A 22,019-nucleotide genomic window follows, 5' to 3' on the forward strand; every position below is an offset into this window, starting at 1 on the left:
TACTTCATCATGCATGCAACTCAATGGTGGTGATGTAGACTTATGGTAAAGTACGACTGCTTTAATTATATGATAATCAGAGGGGAAGCCTGGGCAAGATAACAAACCTGTCTAAATTTCACACCCATCCAGCAATGGCGATGCCCTGTTTGATGCTGAACTGATACAGCATTCGATAAAATTGCATAATTTACCACACCGGTTTGTCAAATAAAAATATTATTAAAAAATATTATTTATTTTCCGTCTGTTAGCCTATTTGTTGTCTATTTTGTGATGGCTTAGTTATCAATTAATTTATTTTTAAATAGTTTTTTGACGCCTTGATTATTTAAAATAGTAGGTTAAGTGTTGGTATTATTGAGTGGCATTGGAAGGCAGCACTTAAGCTAAAATGTTAGTGAGGTGAAATAAAGAGCGTCATAAAACAGTGTCAGCTAAAGCTGCCTTCCTTATAAAATCCAATAGAGCATTTATTTCTGGTGCTGCATTGAAGTTCGTTTTACATCAATTCTTCCGCTATCAATGAAAAAACTATTGTCTAAAACTAGAAGTGACCATTCTGTCCACCGCAACCAAATATTTGACTTAATAAAGGACATATGAGCTTAATTGGATTTCTGCAATGCACCACATGTGTTGGTTGCTTGCAGTTGTAGGCTAACAATACTGAGATGATCGTTTCTACTACTGATATTACATGTACTGATAATAAAACATCGCGACTAATCATTTTTATTATTGTAGCCTAATGTTTTAAGTTCATCACTGATTTACAGTTTAGCTGTGAATTATATATAGGCTAAACGAAATTAATTTTTCACGTTTTGATCATTGTGATTTATTTATTAAATATTTCTGTATTCTCATAGCTTATTTTATAATAATGTCCCCTTTGCAATTAGATTTTTTTAAGCCCGTGACTGATTCACTTGTCAGATTGTGTGTAGTTTGAAGCATGTAATCCTGTTTACGTGCACTATGTACAGTCGAATTTGAAATGCACGCTTTTTTTTTTTTTTTTTTTTTTTTTTTTTTTATCTGTGTGTGCACTTTTTCATTGAGCAGCAGACTGAGGTTAGTTCATGTGCAAATATCTGTCGCAAATTTCACTTTCAGAGAAAAGCGCATTGATTAAATTCGTTTCAAACCCAGGGCTAAATGTAGGCTAATTGAATTAGCTCAGGTTTAAAGTTTTGGGTCTCGATTTTCAGACTTCCCTCGTGAATGATAAACATAAAGCCATCAAATCCGGCTCTATTTTCATGCCGAACACTCTTGGATATATATTTTTTACATGTTTGGGCTATTATCTCTTGAGTTATTTATGGCTGTCAAATGTCTCACGCACGTGTCTAGGATCATTTCATTAGAGCAAGGCATTTTTAGAGTATCCTGATGTTGCTATATTTAATAGGCTTTGTGTTACATTTTCATATTTTTTGTTTTCGTGTGTTTTCATGTACTCTAAATTACGTAATTTTTATTTAAGTGAAATATAGTATAGTATTTAATTCAAAATATGAATATTTGCTAATTTGCTAAACCTATTTAGTGTTTCAAATATTAATATTTAAAATATTTAAATTGTTTCACTGCTTTTTAAGATAGGCTATATAATCGTACACGATTATGCCAAACTATCATAAGTTGAAAATATTCAGGCTTAGCTACATAGTATGAAAAAGTGTATTCATTTTCGTATGAACTGCATTTTAATGTAGCCTATTTTATAGCCTGTATCTTCATAGATACGGACAAAAAAAAGAGAGCCTCTTTTTGTTACTCGATATGCTAAATCATTTACCGAATCTAAAATTCATCATCCGTATGAATCGGTAGTTGTGAACGTCCTGCGATCATATAATAAACGCGAAGCAATAGGTCAGCTGCCGATACAAGCACACACACTGAAGCACTAAAGGCCATCCGTTTTTATTGTCCGCGCATCATGTTAACAATCATTTACACGCTGAATAAAGCAGAACAGATTTAGCCCTCTTTATACATTTTTGTCTAGTCTCTCATGCCCTGCAGAAAAAGCACAGCTGCGCTGGCACAAACAAAACTGGCATCAGATGGAGAATAAAACAGTCGCTTCAAATGAGTGAAGCATCTCTCTGAACCTGCCTCCGCATATGGCTCTTGGGCAAGATGAACTAGAAATAGTCTTAGGAGGGTGTGCAGGAATAATGTTGTGTTTGCGTCACATGACAGCTTTCAGGATGTGGTTGCCCCTGTGGACAGGTATTATAGGAGACACGATGTCACATGTGCATTTTTACATCAGGTTGTGTGCAGTGTCCTGGCATTTATTGTGGTAGAGATCAGAGCTGCATTGTGTATCCTGCATGTAGAGCACATGCCACAGCAGAACAAATGTGAACCAGCCCCATGCAGTCTGTTTCCAGCCCTCTCTCCATCTGATTGGATATGAAGGGCAGTTAGTCCACTGAAAAGGTGCCTGTAAATTTATATATCACTGTCTCCATATGTCAGGGCAGATTATTCTGAGCACACTCTGCCCTCACCTTTCATAAATCATTCCACCCGTTCAACTCAGTGTTAATTATTTCAGAATTTGCGATCAAACAGCATTTAGGGATGATTAGTATGATGGCTGATGAGACGTTCAGATTAATTGTCTTGGACCGTATGTGTCTGAGTGTTAAAACAGCTACTTTTGTGTTTATTTGTCATCTAATCTTAAAGGGTTAGTTCACCCAAAAATGAAATTTCTGTCATTAATTACTCACGCTCATGTCATTCCAAACCAGCAAGACCTTCATTCATCTTCGGAAAACAAAATTCAGATATTTTTTAATAAAATCAGAGTTTTTTTTTATCTCCCATAGAAAGCAATGAAATTCAAAGTCCAGAGAAGTAGTAAAAGAATCGTAAAAATAGTCAATGTGACTAGAGTGGTTCAACCTTAATGTTATGAAGTGATGAGAATACTTTTTGTGTGCAAAAACAAAACAAAAATATCAACTTTATTCAACAATTTCTTCTCTCCCGTCAGTCTTCTACACAGTTGACGCAGTGCAGTGCTTTCGTGTTTACGTCAGAACGCCGGCTCAGGATTGGCCTACGCTGTTCATGTGATGCATGCGTGTGATGCTGACGCAGGAGCCAGCCAATACAGAGTCAGCGTTCTGATGTACAACACGGAAGATCTGCAAAGTGTCTTCAAAGTAAATTGCAGAGAATGACAGGGTAGAGAGGAAATTGTTGAATAAAGTTTTTATTTTTGTTTTGTTTTTGCACACAAAAAGTATTTTCATCACTTCATAACATTAAGGTTGAACGACTTTTTTAACAATGTCTTTACTATTTATCTGGACTTTGAATGTGGCAATTTTGTTGCTTTCTATGGGAGATTTAAAAAACTTGAATTTCATCAAAAATATCTTTGTGTTCTGAAGATGAACAAAGGTCTTATGGGTTTGGAACGACATGAGGGTGAGTAATTAATGACAGAATTTTCATTTTTTTGGTGAACTAACCCTTTAATAGTGAATTGTGGAATCACATTTACTCTGATTTCAAACTCCCTGATTTCCTACTCTCTTACAATTAATTGAAAAAATACGGTTTAAAAACTAATAAGTTTGGTTTGAACTACTTCTACCTACTTTACAGTTTAAAAACTTCAGGATCCTTTGTAACGATTTGCATTTAATTCAGAATTCAGAAAAAATCTTTTTGTAGGAAGTTACTAAAATAATATTTCTTTGCTTAATCATATGCATTTTACATGCTTTAATCCACACACATATTTGACAAATTTGGCTGCTCTTTCTTTGCGAACATATTTAGACAATGCAAATTTAATCTAGGTAAATAACATGTAACTTTGTATCATTTTACATACACATCTGTTTTGATAAATGTAGATAGAGCCATTAGTGCTATACTCAGAGTGGTTGGTTTTGCTCTCATGCCCAGCTTCATTCTCTGTAATTGTTTTAAGTAGCATGCTCCATAAATGCGAGTTATCGCCTTGAACAGAAATGTGGCAAATGCAAATGGCTACAGTGAAAGATAACACTGTCTACCTAAAGTGTCAGCTAAACCACATATCCACCTGCCTTCAATAATTCAGCGCATTGAGCATGGCATTTTAGTGACACAAAATATATATACATATAGGCAAAAATAATTTTTTTGCTACAGTATTTCAGTGGCATTTTATGGAAAATTGGATAAGTGTGTATTATGCATAAGCCATAAAAAGTTTAAGTGAATGATTGGTGTTAATTTCTGTCATTTCTTTAGTACATGGGGAAATGTTTGATTTAATTATTGTTTCTTGTTGTCCAATCAAATAATGTTTTATGTGGATTAACCATAACCATGAACCATTAACCATGGATCAACCATAGCAAACATTTGCTATTCTCTATTCCCTTAATTAGTCATTTTTCTTTTTTAAGTATTAGCTCTTTTTATTTGTCGTCTCAGTAAGTGTTTAATTAACTGCATCTGTTTTCAGATCCATCAAATTATTTGTTCAAAAACAATAGAAATTCTTCAGCCTTAACCATGCGTAACATTAAAAGGACAGCTTGGTAGAAATGTTGTCAAATTTGCTGATATATTAAAACTAGAAACTTCTTTGTTTGAGCCACAAGCAACAAACCATATCCCCGTGGTAGTGTGAAACCCCATGAAAGCCTTGATCCTTGAATTTCACACTGTTTTCTGTTTTAATAGCAGTGAGGTCTGGCAACAGCAAAAAAAAAAAAAAAATCATAAAGTTAGTTTTATTAAAATTATTGCACCCAAAAAAAAAAAAAAAAAAATGTAATGACTCATACTGCCAGATTAATTATTTGCATATTTTGCTCCAAATAATGCAATGTGACTTTTTTTCTCTCTAAATTCTTTGTGCTTTTTGCTTTTTTTTTTTTTTTAAAGTCATGGACCATATAAATGTTACATTTTATTGTGGTGCAATTTGTGCAACGTGCTTTCGTACGCTTGCGCAATATACTCAAATACCGAGCCTAAAGTCTCAGTTTAAAGAATGTTTTAAGTAGGCCTACATAATCACAAATTGACTGATCCCAGGATACCTTACAATGAAATTTGACAGTTTTAATGATACAAAACCACAAGGTGAAAAAAAGTGTTTGCTCAACCAGAGGTAGGATCAAGAATATCATAATAAAAAGTCAACCTTTTGACATAAAGATAAAGAATGGATTCGAGCCATGTTATGAATCTTGTATTTATAGACAGTGCTCTGTGGAAAACCTTACCATATGTGTACTAGAACTTTTAACTTGCATATAAAGCATAACAGATTTGCTTCTTATTGTTTGTGGTTTGCATTGAGGTAAAATAGTCTAGTTGAGATACCACGGGTATTATATTATGATATGCTCTGCCCTCATCTGAACGTCTCTTTTACAACATGAGATTTATGACAGATGTGCTCAAAAGCTGACAAATTGAACTCTCCTCTAAATTTAATGCTAGTTGCACTTATTTTTATAATATTTATGCTTTCACTCTGTCATTATCGAGTGTGATACGAGAGGGGTCACCATGTCACATCAAATGACCTTTGACAGCATTTTCAATGGGACTTATTTAAGTAAATTTGGGGGTCATCTATTTCTGTATTTTTCAAAACGCATTTAAAAGTTATGGAAGCAGTTTCAAGTTGACCATTGATGAAAATACATTATCGGTCACAGGGGGCACTGGCCTGTGGCAAAGGCAGTGGATGCTTCCGTTTGAAGATGTTAATTTGGTGTGGCAAGTGAGTCATAATTGATGGTTTTGTTCAGAACAGCAGCTCACAATAACTCACAGTGCAGATGCAGCGAAGACAGACAGCAGGAAAAAAACAAGCAAGGAAATGATCTTTGTCATTTTATTTGGAAGAGTCACTTCACGCTTTATTAATCGATTTGGCTGATAACATTAAAGCAGTTCCTCACTTTATTTTAGTACTTGTGACTCACTGAGTAGTTTGCCCAGGGCCTAGGAAATAGGATGCCATTGTGCTTAAACTGCCCCTATATCTCTGCTTGCTTTCAACAGATTACAAAGTGCATATCTATCAGAGTCCTTAGTATGAAGTGCATCTCTTCCAGAGTCCAAACAGGCCTTGATTCCGAGGCGGTAAACAACACTAATTGACCATCAAACAAACTTGACATGCGTTTCAATGTTCAGATGAAGTGCAGGCCCCGTTTTAGTTTTTCATTTGTGCATGTGCATATGTGCAATAGATGTCATGCATTCATTCAGAACATGACCCAAATTTGCTCTAATTACTTGTGCCCGCTCTGACAGCATACACTTCTGTGTGCCGTTTGATTTGTAATTTATCCTAATTTCTGAATCACAGTTAACACCAACAGTCCCCACAGTAATGTGTTTGATTACGCACATGGATGAAAGCTGCAATAATGTCAACGTGTTGTGCAGACATCTGTGTCAAATTATATTGGATAATAAATGGTACAATGCAAAAATGTGTAACTTATTTCAGTTTTTCAAAAAGAGTGTTTTTATATTTGTGTTTTAGCATAGCTGGTTGCTAAATATAAGATGCATTTTAGTATATTTTATCAACCTTTACCATAATAGAATATTTTAAGAAAATATTAAGAGAATGTTTTACAGACTGATTGTGAACTTTTTATTTCCTGATGGACTTACACTTTTGCTTTTCACAGTTTACAAAAAACAGCTGTTGTAACTTTGTTCCAATGGGTGACAGCAGCTATTGAGGTGATGAGTACATGATAAATAATCCTTTTAATTTATTTTTCTCATTGAAGTAAGGCATGTTAAGCAAATGGTCTTTCAAGTGCTCAAATTATTCTCTCTCTTCTCTTATTATGTTTTAAAAGTCTTAAATAATTTTTAATTTCCAATCTATTTTGGGTTCCTTTTTAAGCCAGCCATATACAGGTGCTGGTCACATAATTAGAATATCGTGAAAAAGTTCTTTTTTTTTATTGTAAATTATTTAAAAAAATGAAACTTTCATTTATACTAGATTCCTTACATGTGAAGTAAAACATTTCAAAAGTGTTTTTTTTTTTAATTTGTTAATTAGAGCGTACAGCTAATGAAAGTCCAAAATCCAGTATCTCAAAATATTAGAATATTTACATTTGAGTTTCATTAAATGACCATCCCTACAGTATAAATTCCGGGTATCTCTTGTTCTTTGAAACCACACTAATGGGGAAGACTGCTGACTTGGAAATGGTCCAGGAGACAATCATTGACACCCTCCACAAAGAGAGTAAGTCACAGAAGGTCATTACTGAATGGGGTGGGTGTTTACAGAGTGATGTATCAAAGCATATTGAATGCAAAGTTGACTGGAAGGAAGAAATTGGATAGGCAAAGGTGCACAAGCAACAGGGATGACCGCAAGCTTGAGAATACTGTCAAGTAATGCCGATTCAAACGCTTGGGAGAGCTTCACAATGAGTAGAATGAAGCCGGAGTCACCGCATCAAGAGCCACCACACTCAGACATCTTCAGGAAAAGGACTACCAAGCCACTTCTGAAACAGAAACCAGGTCAGAAGCATCTTACCTGGGCTAAGGAGAAAAAGAACTGGACAGTGAACAGTGGTCGAAAGTCCTCTTTTCAGATAAAAGTAAATTTTGCATTTCATGTTGAAATCATGGTCCCAGAGACTGAAGGAAGACTGGAGAGGCACAAAATTCAAGCTGCTTGAAGTCTAGTGGGAAGTTTCTGAAGTTAGTAATGATTTGGGGGGCCGTGATGTCTGCTGGTGTTGGTCCATTGTGTTTTATCAAGTGCAAAGTCAATGCAGCCATCTTCCAGGAGATTTTGGAGCACTTTATGCTTCCATCTGCTGACAGGCTTTATGGAGATGCTGATTTCCTTTTCCAGCAGGACTTTAGCACCTGCCCACAGTGCAAAAACCACTTCCAAGTGGTTTGCTGACCATGATATTACTGTGCTTTATTGGCTAGCCAACATGCCTGACCTGAATCTATGGGATATTTTCAAGAGAAAGATGAGAAACAGTCAATCCAACAATATACAGATGATCTTGAAGCCACAATAGTGCCTCAGCAGTGCCACAGGCTGATCACTTCCATGCCACCACTTCACTGATGCTGTAATTTGTGCTAGGAGCAAGTCATTTGCTGTAATATGTGCTGCCGACCAAGTATTGAGTGCACAAATGAACATACTTTAAAGAACTTGAAATTTTCTGTTTTGAAAATCCATTTTTTTATTGATCTTAGGAAATATTCTAATATTTTGAGATACTGGATTTTGGACTTTCATGAGCTGTACGCTCTAATCATCAAAATTTAAAAAAAACTTTTGAAATGTTTTACTTGTAGGGAATCTAGAATATATGAAAGTTTCATTTTTAAAAATAATTTACAATAAAAAAAATGAACTTTTTCACGATATTCTAAGTATATGACCAGCACCTGTATAATATTTTGAACAATAGTTGGGCTAAATAAAACTGCCCAGCACGTTTGGCAAACATTTAAAGGATTAGTTCACTTCCAAATAAAAATTACCCCAAGCTTTATTCACCCTCAAGCCATCCTAGGTGTATATGACTTTCTTCTTTCTGATGAACATAATCAGAGAAATATCATGAGGTCACGAGTATGAACTTAAGAAAGTGCATCCATCCACATTCATCCATCATAAACGGCTCCGGGGTGTTAATAAAGGCCTTCTGAAGCGAAGCGATGCGTTTGCGTTTGTGTAAAAAAAATTTTTTTTAAAAATCCATATTTTACAAGTTATGAAGTAAAATATCTAGCTTTTTGAACAGTTGAGTTTTACCGCTTTCGAATCCATTCAGCCGATCTCCAGGTCTGGCGGTACCACTTTTAGCTGCAGATTAGCATAGACCATTGAATCTGATTAGACCGTTAGCATCTCGCTCAAAAATGACCAAAGAGTTTCGATATTTTTCCTATTTAAAACTAGACTCTTCTGTAGTTACATTGTGTACGAAATACCGACGGAAAATGAAAAGTTGCGAAGAACTTTGCTGCCATACCATGGGTGCAGCAGGTGCAATGATATTACACAGCACCTGAAAATAATCCCCAGCTAGGTAACTTCCAACGAATCTGCTCTCCTCCTCCCTTCTGCCCCAGTCTGTTCAGTCACACTTTCTTGCCTTTCACGTTCCAAAAGCTCAACCTCAGTGTATTCCGGTTCAAATAGATACGGTTCAGGATCTGCACCAAAGTAAATATCTTCTTAATCGTCTCTCACAAATGTCTCCATGGTTGCAAGGCATCTCCATGTGCAAACAGGTGGTCACGTTCGTTATTTTGATGGAAGTTTGCCTATTTTCATGCACTGCGTAATATCATTGCGCCTGCTGCATCCATGGTACGGCAGCAAAGTTTGGAATGAGAGTATAGTTCCTAGCCATATCGGCCTAGAAAATCACAATCTTTCATTTTCCGTCGGTCTTAGTACACGATGTAACTACAGAAGAGTCAAGTTTTAAATTGGAAAAATATTGAAACTCTTTGGTCATTTTTGAGCGAGATGCTATTGGTCTCATCAGATTCAATGATCTATGCTAATCTGCAGCAAAAAGTGGTACTGCCAGACCCGGTGATCGGCTGGTTGGATTCGAAAACGGTAAAACTCAACTGTTTAACTCTAGGGGAGTTGGAAAATGAGCCTATTTTCAAAAATAATGGCATGTTCCTTTAAAGGTGCCGTAGAACATGTTTTCAAAAGATGTAATATAAGTCTAAGGTGTCCCCTGAATGTGTCTGTGAAGTTTCAGCTCAAAATACCCCATAGATTTTTTTTAAATTTATTTTTTTAACTGCCTATTTTGGGGCATCATTAAATATGCGCCGATTCAGGCTGTGGCCCCTTTAAATTCTCATGCTCCCCGCCCCCGGAGCTCGTGCTTTCCTTAAACAGCATAAACAAAGTTCACACAGCTAATATAACCCTCAAAATGGATCTTTACAAAGTGTTCGTCATGTAGCATGTCTAATCGCGTAAGTACAGTATTTATTTGGATGTTACATTTGATTCTGAATGAGTTTGAGGCTGTGCTCCGTGGCTAACAGGCTAATGCTACACTGTTGGAGAGATTTATAAAGAATGAAGTTGTGTTTATGAATTATACAGACTGCAAGTGTTTAATAATAAAAATAACGACGGCTCTTGTCTCCGTGAATACAGTAAGAAATGATGGTAACACTAAAAATATCATGATATCATGGATCATGTCAGTTATTATCGCTCCATCTGCCATTTTTCACTATTGTCCTTGCTTGCTTACCTAGTCTGATGATTCAGCTGTGCACAGCTCCAGACGTTAATACTGGCTGCCCTTGTCTAATGCCTCGATCATGGGCTGGCATATGCAAATATTGGGGGCGTACATATTAATGATCCCGACTGTTACGTAACAGTCTGTGTTATGTTGAGATTCGCCTGTTCTTCGGAGGTCTTTTAAACAAATGAGATTTATATAAGAATGAGGAAACAATGGTGTTTGAGACTCACTGTATGTCTTTTCCATGTACTGAACTCTTGTTATACAACTATGCCAAGGTAAATTCAATTTTTAATTCTAGGGCACCTTTAACATTCTGACATTCTTTAGTCACCTTCATGTCATGTGCAAACATGTTTGACTTTTTGTATGACTGATAGATTGATAGTGTGATGTTTTGTGTTGTTTTGGTCTCCATTGACGTTCATTGTATGGACCAAAACAATTCTTCATAATATGTTTGTCATCTTTTATGTTTCGAGTCTCATAGTTTTGGAACGACATGAGAGTGAAGAAAGGTATGAACTGTCCCTTTAACCTGTTTGCCTGTGATAATGTCACACTGGTAGAGCAGATGTTCAACAACATTTAACATAGGGACTTTAACTATGATCAGGAACTGGATTACCCTGGAATCATTCGAAAGCCTTTTTCCCATCAGAATTATTCCTATGTGTGAGACGAAGAGAATGCTTGGGAGAGAGGAGCGGAATCTCTGCCATCACCTCTCCATGGTAACCAGATGGTGTTCTTCCACCACAGTCATGTTGTGGTCCTGCTCATATGCAACATGACGCACAGACTTGGCTGTAGGCTTGTTTATTTCGTTGTGTGTGTTTTGTGGTGGTGTCTGTGCACTCTGAGACTCAACCCCACCAATGCTGAACCCAAGCCTGCTCAGGGTCTGGCTCCTGACCTCCGGACGGTCACATGGGTATGGAGCTCTCCGACTCGCCCAGACATGAGAACATCTCCTGGGCAAGGATGAGCCATGTCTATTTGGAGCTCTGCTCTAGATTTTTATGTGTAGCTGAAATTGGTTTCACATGAGTTGGGGGGCAGCCTGCATCAGCAGATTTTCTGATCAAATTAAACCGAGAAAGAGGGCGAAAAAGGCAGCGGTTGTACTGATCTTTAATTGAATAAACAGGACTTGAGGAAGGGAGGCGAGAGAGTCATCAGTACTCGTTCTCACCACTGTCCTCTTGGTCAAAGATAGCTTAACCCCCAGTGGCAAAAGCAGGCCTTCAATACTCCTTCCTGACCGGCTTCAGTCAGACTTCATAAAGTTGTGGTTAAGACCAAAGAGCCATCAGATGTGTGCATGATAAGTGTCATCTTTCATCCGTGGAGAGAAATTCAGGAATGTCATTTTTCCCTTTCAATTTTTAGACCCAGTGTTGGCTGTTCAGTATCATTCACTGGTGCACATGCTGGAGAATGCACAAACCGTTGTTATCCAACTTTTTATCCAAAACCGGGTGTTTTTGTGACACCTCACTGGATTCGGATCTGCTAATCACATTGGAGGTCTCATGCTTGTGCCTGGGACCCCCTTAATCTGTAGATGAAAGTTTATTAAGATTTATTAAAATGCTTCCCATATGTGACTGGTGCCGGAATCTGGTCTTGATCTTACAATCGCTCCTTTAGTGATATGATCAGTTGGGTGAATTAAGCCACTTCATCAAATTCAGAGCACACCCGACGTGAGCCGTACGACAGTTAAAAGAGAGGAAAAAAGCGCAAGCGAAATGAAGAGCGATGGAAACGAGGGAAAAAACCACTAGAAATAAAGTGAGAGGGATTATTATCATCATTCCGAAGCAGGATAAGAGAAGCACCACAATTTCTTTTGGATTATTATTGATCAAAAGAATTACTTTGAGTATTCAGAAGAAATGGAATGAGAGTCCTCAATGCAATGGACGAAAAATAGGCATGTTCCATGAATCAATGTCAGTGCAATTATTCGTCAAACGTGTTTGGTTCAAAACAGAGTATGTTATTGTATCACCAGTTCTCTTGTGAAATGCAGAGATGCACAGAAAGACTCCAGTTATAATCAAGAAACGCCAATCATACCAAAAGTATCCAGCAATTGACCACTGGTATGTAAATAACTGGCGTTTCTCATGCTTGGGCAAATTTATGAGTGCTTTTAGTGTCTTGGGTTTAATTTTTATCCCATGGCAGCCACTTCAGCATCATGGGTTAGATGAGTTTTACCAGTATGTGAAAGCATAAGAATGCTAAGCAAACTATTTGGCAACATACCTTTTTATACACTGTCTTATATTCACTTATATTCTTTTTATTTATTTATTTATAGTTTGCTTTATGGATTTTTTTTATTTTATTTATTTATTTATTTTTTTAAGACAATTACAATTTCCATTCTGCCGCTCTCTGAAAGAAATAATAAAAGTTTATATTAAGGTCTGTATGAGTGCTTGACACCCCAAAAGGCATTCTGGGCTTGTAGCAAAGGAAATCTCCAAACATTTCTCACAGATAATGCTGTGCAAATGGCTTGCAGACAGCAATTTTGGTAGCAATTTATTCTGAATAAATTACACAAATGTCCAGCAATTGTCTTTTTTTCTCTTCCCTCATTCCTTTGGGAAAAGCCAGATGTGGGAGTGTTGGGTGCTGTGGTTGGTTCTATTATGTTTGAGCGTCTGATAATAAAACAACAGTTGTGCTTCTGTAAACATTTATTATTGATTTAGTAACTATTCTTATTGTAAAAATACGATATCTTGCTTTGTGACAGGCTTATGTTGTCTCGGATCATAATTCCTCATGTTCTGCATTGAATTATCTTTGACATATAACCAATCAGAACCAGTATAATCTAGTATGTGTAGAGTTGTAGAATATATGTTTTTGTTTGTTTGTTTTTTGTTTTTTAAGAACAGTCAAGGATCCCTCTTGTGATGGCAAACCCCTTGACTTGGCAAACCACTGCAGCACCTGGATTTGAATTTTCTTTAATTTGAGAACAGGACACATGGCTTTCTCAGCTGTATCTGTACATTATAGAAATTGTGAGAATTGAGTTAGAAATCCATTTTTTCTACATTTGGCCTGTAATAAGATCCATTTGACTTGATTTATCTTACAACTTGTTTACAATGGCACTTTCATTCTTAAAGTCTCCAATGAAATTGTCAACTATTCAGAGCGTTTTATGTGAGTATATGAAACAAAATGTGTTATATATTTTTGTCTCTATTTTTACAGAAGTTTTTTAGCTGAAGTATGCAGGGCTTGAGCTTTTTATAAAGTTTTTAGCTCTTTATTCTTGAGAAATATGGTTGTTTATTGTACTCATATGAGGCTGTTACTCTGACGTTTATTATTGTTCAGCAGCATTTTGCCAATTCCCCTCTGTTTAAGAAAGAAAACAAGCCCATAATGTTCAAATGAGCCCAATTTTGGTTCAAATTGTGTGGAATCAGGTGAATAAAAAGGAAATGCTATTAAGACACTGACTGTTTTTAGTCTGAAAAGATGGAATGCCGGTTTATTGGAAAATAGGTTTATTGGAATCAAGAACCTAAATGTTTAAGTAAACTTCATTTAGTCTCATGAAGTAGTTTGATTGGGTGTGTGTGGCCTAATGCACGCCTAGCAGTTTAACGATGCCTCCTCACTATAAATTAGATTTTTTTTTTTTTTTTTCCCCAGTTGAAGTAAAAATGATTTAAATGGTGGTTCATTTACTATTATGTGGTGGTATTTTTTTCCACTTGGCGAAAACGGAATCAAATGAGAAAATATCATTAAGTGCCTCATACTGAACACTATTGAACAACTTGAAATTTGTTGTGAAGGTTCATGTGCCATTTTCAGAAATTATTGGCCCCATATGTATATGTAAAGTACTGACATGGTCATAATTTAATTATTGTCTATAAATAAGAAAAATCCAAATTCCTCCATCAACAAAAAAAAAAAAAAAAAAAAATTTTATAGCTAGTCATATTTGATAATGGGGTCATTATACAGTATATTGGTATATTGAAAACAAAAATGATACCATTCCCAGGCTACTCTGACATGTCTTCACATCTGCTCCATAATGCAATATAAAACCTCATTGGAGAGGAGGAATTCTGGCACAAAATTATATTACCCTGCTATTTCCATGACCACCAGAAGGACTTTCTTTTTCAGTATGAATAAATTTGTTTTTGGGTCATTAACGTCGTTATAGAATTGGCTTTCAAGAATTCCAGTTCAACCATGAACAACTGTGACTATGTTCAGAATTAAACTTTCTTTTGAAAATGTTCATTTACCACATTACAAATGCTAATATTCCATGGGATTTCAGTGGTATCAAGCAAGAACGTTGTCCATTATTGACTGCCAATAATGATGGGTGTGTATAAACATTGTGCTGGGAGTCGGGGAGGTAAAAGATTTGTGATGCATCCCAGAGAAGAACCGATTTGAGACCACATATTCAAGGCATTTCTTTCGCAATTAGGGACTTATCCTTAAATTTTCCTGCATGAGTTTATATAACTTGATTTAAAATCCTTGATTTTTTTTCTGACCTGTTGTCTTGAATGACTCCCTCATATATTTGATGTTGAAAATCTAGCTGTGGAACATTCACATGAAGTGGAGAATCATATACTTGGCAAAGCTTTAGTGACTTTTTATTTGTATCCCAAGACTATATTACATCCTTAGCTCTCTCACCGCAGTCTTGCTCATTGAACATATCTAAATCCTTTGAAGAACCCTTGTCTTTTGGAACAGATCAACTCAACAAACATTGGCTTTTTTGATTTGCTGTGTTTATAGTTGCAGGAGGACACACAGTATAATATGGATTGAGATTTGTTTGAATTCCCAAACAAACAATGTCAGTGAATGAAAGTGAAAGTGATGTCCATTTCATTTTGAATCACAATATCAGTGCAAGATCATTTTCTCTTTTTAGTCTTTCAAATGTTCATGAATTTAGCAAATGCATAGTAATGTTGTAAAGTAAAGTGAAGAATAAATAATTTGTTTCTGCCAGTGTCAAACATGATTCCATTGCAAGAAAAACAGGGTAGGTCTCTCCAGGCCTGGCTGAGGCAGCTTTCCTTCTCAGTGCATTTGGAAGGGATGAAAGCTCAGTGTGATCCCAAAGGTCATCTGTTGACCCTGTCTCTGTTTTCACAAGCGGAGGCCTGATTCTCAGTTCTGCTCTTGGAAGTTGGTGAGCAGATCGGCTGCTGTTGTCTTAGTGAGGTGGGCCACACTCTCACAGTGAGGTGCCCGCTGTCATCACTGTGACCTCTGAACTCACTGATGGTCAGACCCAGGACTCCTGAGGCTGAAGGCAGTATTGCAGATGACCAAGGACTGAAATTCATATAGGGGTCAAAGATCAAGATCTATGGACATATTTGTATTTATTTACTTTTATTTACTTTTAGCTCTCTGTAACTTCTATTAGGGTGGAACAACGTATTATTTGTAAATTTTACCTCACCATCTTAAAAGGTGATGATACACGGGGCAACTTTTTGATGTTGCTTGGGCACTTTTCCATTGAGAATAGGCAACAAATTTCTATCTATATACTGTAGATTGAAATTTGTTGCCCACTGTCAATGGGAAAGTGCCCAAGCAACATCGCCGGGCATTGTTTCAACATTTGGCGCGTCATTAAACGAAAGATGACCATGAACTCTTCAGCAGCTGGAAACCTATGTCAGGCAAGAATGGGACCAAATTCCAACACCAAAACTCCAGAAACTCATAACCTCAATGCCCAGACATCTTCACACTGTTTTGAAAAGAAGAGGAGATGCTACACCATGGTAAACATGCCCCCGTCCCAACTATCTTGAGACCTGTAGCAGGCATCAAATTTCGAAATGAGCTCATTTTGTACATAAAATTGTAAAATTCCTCTGTTTAAACATTTGTTGTATTATCTGTTCTATTGTGAATTCAGTATTGGCTCATGTGATTTGAAAGTCTTTTAGTTTTCATTTTATTCTAATTTAAAAAACGTCCCAACATTTCCAGAATTCGGGTTGTATTTAATGTGTTCTTTGCTAAATTTCTTAAAAATCTTACTGACCTCAATTTTTGAATGGTGCACTCTAAAAATACCCAAATTTGGGTCAAAAATGGACAAACCCATTGGGTTACATTTTTTTTAAATTACATTTTTAACCCAACGGTTGGGTTTGGTCATATTTGACCCAAATATGAGTTGAAAGAACCCAGCATTTTTTAGAGTGTGGCGTATTTTAGCTAAAATAATCACAATTTTCCTCATTTTTGTAGTAATTTCATTTGTGGTCTCTGTCTCTGCTGAAATAAAAATCTGAGGCCCAGTTTCACAGACAGGGCTTAGACTAAGCCAGGATTAGGCCTTAGTTCAATTAGGACATTTAAGTAGCTTTTATAAACGTGCCTTAGAAAAAAAAAAAAAAAAAAAAAACATTATTGGTGTTCATCTTGAGGCAAAACAATGACAGTGACGTATTTTAAGATCTGTCAGCGCTAGTTGCTTTCAGTTAAATCAGCTCAAACATGCATTTTATTCAGGGACTAGCTTAAGCCTTGTCTTTAAAAACCAGAGGTAAGACTTTCACTTAAAGTAAACGTGCAATCTCTCCTCGTAATGAGCAAATCAGATGAAGAGGTAACAGCAGCGAGGGTCACTTTGAGTCTCAGAATCTATGCTGCTTGTGTGTTTATGCAGGATTTGACTTCATTCACCCAATGTAGAATTTTGGTCAAACTGTTAAGTCAGTTATCCAGCTTTAAGCCAATGCCTAGATGGATAACCTGAGACAGGTCGCTCACCTGCCTTTTGGCAGTTAGACATAAACCAGATTGCACTTTCTCTTTCTTTCCACGTCCTTCTCATGCCCCTTCTGCCACCGGGGCTCTAAGTGGAAATGTTATCATTGGGGTTTGTGTCTCCCCTTTGTCCTTGCCTTCCCCTCGGGCTCTTGACCATAATTTAATTAAACGTTCGTTTAAGAGGATCATGCAGGAAGAGACAGGCTGGTCACAGACAGGTCAGGGCAAAAGAATGCAGCCAAACTGAACTGCCTCTGTGTAGAAGAATTCAGCTCTTTTTTTTTGCAATTGCACAATATTTTATATATAAATGCATGTTACTTGTTGGCATGTCCTGATTTTGCTCGTCCTGAGTTAGACGTGAAAATTTAGGCCTAACCAAATTCATACCCTTAAACCAAAGCCTAACCCATAAGTTATCCCTAAAATCAGAGGGAAATGATAGGTTAAAAGATTAGTTCACTTTAAAATGAAAATTAGCCCAAGCTTTACTCACCCTCAAGCCATCCTAGGTGTATGTGACTTTCTTCTTTCTAATGAACACAATCGGAGTTATATTATTAAATATCCTGACGCATCCAAGCTTAATAATGGCAGTAAACAGGGTCAACGAGTTTGAAGCTCAGAAAAGTGCATCCATCCATCATAAACATACTCCACACGGCTCTGGGGGGTTAAAAAGGCCTTCTGAAGTGAAGCAATGCATTTGTGTAAGAAAAATATCCATATTTAACAACTTATAAAGTAAAATATCTAGCTTCCGCCAGACGCCTTCTGTATTCAACTTATGAAGAAAGACGTCGGTTACGCTTTTTTCGTAAGTTGAAGACGGAAGGCGGTCTAGTGGAAGCTAGATATTTGACAAATTTTCATTTTAAAGTGAACTAATCCTTTAATAACACTGATGTAGAAGCATCTAACCCTGGTTGTAAACTTACATAAAAACTGTAAATTTGCCCCTCAAATCTGATTGGTTGAATGGAATGTTGTTCTAGGATCAACAAAGATGTTGATCCAGGAACATGTTGCACTTGGTGAAATCAGGTTCTGCTACCTGGATATATGCTTTTGACTGGTAAATGATAATAACCTGCCTTATAAGAAGGGAGGTTAATATACTTTTTAAAACAATTTATATTTTATATTACTTTTTTTTCTCTAGTGTCTTTAAAACAAATTTATCCTGTATAATGTGGTCACTAATTTTTCCTATCTTTACAATATAGTTTGTATCTTTGGTAAAGATTATCATTAACCATTTCAAAATTATAAATATGGACATAAGACTTTGTCAGTAATTTTAAAAAATAGATAAATTACTATGCTTCATTTTAGTAGATTCAGGCTGTTATTTTTAAAAAATCACTCATTAATATGACTCAGTTTTGGTGATGATTGGACAACATTAAGAACCATTGTCAATTAGTCATCCTAAAAAAAATAAGAAATGTATTTTTGTGTATTAATGTCAACTTTTACTTTCGTTCAGATGATTACTGATGTCATTTTAAGATAGACATACCTGTATAATAGTTTAGAATTGTATGCATTGTTTTCAGTTTTGTATCACAGGCGGTCGTGCATCATTTCAAAGGAAGAGCAAAGGGATGTCCAGTGGAATAGATGCAGGGTCTGAAAGGGTTAGCAACAGAGAAGTCAGTAAGGTGTCCTTTTTTAGCTCTTTCTGGCTGTATTCTTGTGGGAGAGAGTTAAAACCATCTATGGTTTATTGAATCTGGACCATCTGACTTTAGTCTGCCTTTGAAATGTTGTCTTTCTACACTTTGAGTCTTTTACATAAATCTGAGTTCTGCCATGGAATTCTGGCTATGATAGTTAATTTCCAGTAATTTCCAGACTCTAGTCTCAAGCAGGTTTCCAGTGACCTCATTAGTTTTGGAAAACAGCAATTTTTTAAGATTGCCCTGTTGTCTTGATTCATTAGTGTCCTCATTACAACAGTGTGTCTTCTATTATTGTATATTAGTCTGTATATTAGTTATAATATGTTGATCCTGGTATAATATATATATATATATATATATATATATATATATATATATATATATATATATATATATATATATATATATATAGTCTGATTCTTTCTTTCTTTCTCTCTTTCTCTCTTTCTCCCTCCCGCTGAATGTTCTACTGAAATCTTCTGCTCATTTTGTGCAGTGGTGAAGAGAGACGCCTGTCTGTCTTGCATCTGCAGTAACACCGAAGGCTTGTAGACTCTCTCTTTTGGTCTCGCTGTGAGATAATTACCATGACCAAAGGAACATTTATTTTGAAAAAGAGAAACAGTTTTTAAAAGCTCTCAATGACAATCTCAATTTACATGGCTTGCCACATGAAAAATTTCAAAAGTGATGCCACAGAAAAAGGCTTAAAGTATTTGGTGAGGAGTTGGAGATTTGGCCAAGTGGCATCAGACTGGGGTGTTTCAATACTGTGTTCTTACTATGTTCACCAGTTTAACAAGCATTGGACCACATCACTCACTTTGCCGGGTTAATTTCAGCGGACCAAACGCAGCGATATTATTGGGTCTAGACTGAGGGAAAGCCAAAAAAAAAAAAAAAAAAAAACAGGTCTTCTCAGAGTTTGGACACAGTGAAAAGTTGCTGTTTCAATTTTAGGAACTTCTGTAGGAAGCCCAACAAGCTGCAAATTTTATGGATATCTTTGCCTGTGTTTTAATGATAGAGTGGGTGTTTCTGACATAAAACACTGCTATTAAACTCTTCATGATGGTAGAAGCTGTTGGCCATGGTTAGCTACCATTTTTTATTCTTACAAGCAGTTAAAGTACACTTCGAAGCAAACGTTTTGTTGTTTGTTGGGGTTTATATACTGGCTGGAGTGAATTTAGTGTGTGACATCAAGGTTGTCTGGTGACTCAGAATGGACCACAAGTCTCTCTGGTCAGCCACTGCAATTGGTGCTGACATCATTTTGCCATAGTGTCATCACAGATTTATGAAATAAGCAAAGCACTGTCTGGATACCCTTTGGGTCTGTAAAGTATCACTTACTGGTTTCTCAACAATTTAACAACATATAGCATATTGAGTATATATGGTGGCCCCAAAAAGTATCTGGACACAAGTCACACTTAAAAATGTATGAATTTTTGAAAACAAAAGGAGACACTGTATAGCTTAACCAGTCAAAATGAACTGAATCCAATCTCCACAATGCCTCCAGATCCATTTCAAACACCTGTTGGTTTTCTAATAATGATATAGTCTCTTAAAATAATGTGAATAATTCTAAAAATCATTCAGATGTAAAAGAATAGCTTGGTGAGTCTTCATTAAGACTATAGCTTTAATGGCACAGAGGAACGATATCATTTGCATCACTTTCACTGCGATTTTTTTTTTCCAGCTGATGAACCATAAAAACATTGACAGCCAATCAGAATCTAACATACTTTAAAGGGCTTGAGCATTTAAAGGACTACTACAAAACTCCAGCACATGCTTATATTGATGTTGGACGCTAATATAAACGCTATAGTTATCTTTATAGTTGCCCTTACAAAAAAATAAGTATACTTTAAATTAATTTTATTAAGTATACTCCAGTAAAGTAAATTTTTAATTATGCTTTATGTAGTAAGTATACTAATATCAATGTGCTAGTAGTATACTTGTAAGTGTACTATTTCAATACTATTTGGGACCCACTTTCTAGTGTATAAAACTCTTGTTTTCATTTTTGGGTGAACTAACCCTTTAAGTGTAATTTTAAATATATTTCTGAGAAGTATTATACTATACTAAGTACTATAGCAGACTTTTTTTGAAAGGGTTCTTGGTGCATACGGCCCTTAGTATTAATAATTATTAGTGTTGTTATTATAAAACTTCATTACTACTTTGAATTGTTTAATTTTACAGCTTTTTACATTTGAAGTTCATAGCGAAGTTCATTAGTTTTGGGCTTAGACAGGCATAAGGCAAGAACAAAAGCATTTATAATATACAATAGATGTGGGATGGATCAAATTATTTGTGTTTTTTGTTTGTGTCATAAAAATATCTTCTCCTGTTTGATTCTGTCTAACAGATGCTGTCTCTGCTGCTTCTGGCAATGTATTAGAAAATAGAGTCTTATAAACAATGATTCCAGGAAATTCGGTCTCTGCTTTGAATTTTAGACTGTGTGACATGGATCACCTGCACCTGACTCAAGTTAACCCAGAATGTTTTGAAATGCTGTTGTTCGGAAGCTCCCCTGGACCACACTGTGTGGCTCATGCAGTTATTGTGGGCTCGGTTGCCAAAGTTTTACCAGAACTGTCAGGCTTGCAATAGCGCCAACTCTCATGGCAGAGGTCATCCAAAGCAGGAAACAAAGGGAGTCTGTCTGCCACTAACATACCAGAATATCCTGGAATGAACAGAAAGAAGCTCTTTCAAATAGGGTCCTAATCAGAGTCATGTTCCTTATTTAATTTAGGAGGACACTTGCATGGAAGAACTTGTCTTTTCTTCACAGCTCCATTCATTCACAGAGGATGGCAATAATGAACACTTGGTTCTACTACACTCATCTACCATAAAATCATATTCATCCCAGATGGTACATATTCTTCAAATGCACATATACATATTTGTTTTTAAGTGGTTCTCATTCATTTCAGTCTTTGCTTAATGTTTAGAGGGTAAGAGTGCAATCTTGAGTTTCTGGTGAGTGAGAGTTAAGAATAAATCTTAAAATAAAAGGGTTTGTATACTCATTTTTGTTTTCTAAAATAGCATCCTGTATTTTAAAACAGCAGAACTTGCATTATAAAGTGATAGTCAAGTCATTCCAAACCCATATTTTCCAGAAAAACACAAAAGGACAATTTCTATAGACTGTACTGGTCGC

This window comes from Megalobrama amblycephala, linkage group LG3 (assembly GCF_018812025.1).
Source record: "Megalobrama amblycephala isolate DHTTF-2021 linkage group LG3, ASM1881202v1, whole genome shotgun sequence".
Taxonomy (NCBI): domain Eukaryota; kingdom Metazoa; phylum Chordata; class Actinopteri; order Cypriniformes; family Xenocyprididae; genus Megalobrama; species Megalobrama amblycephala.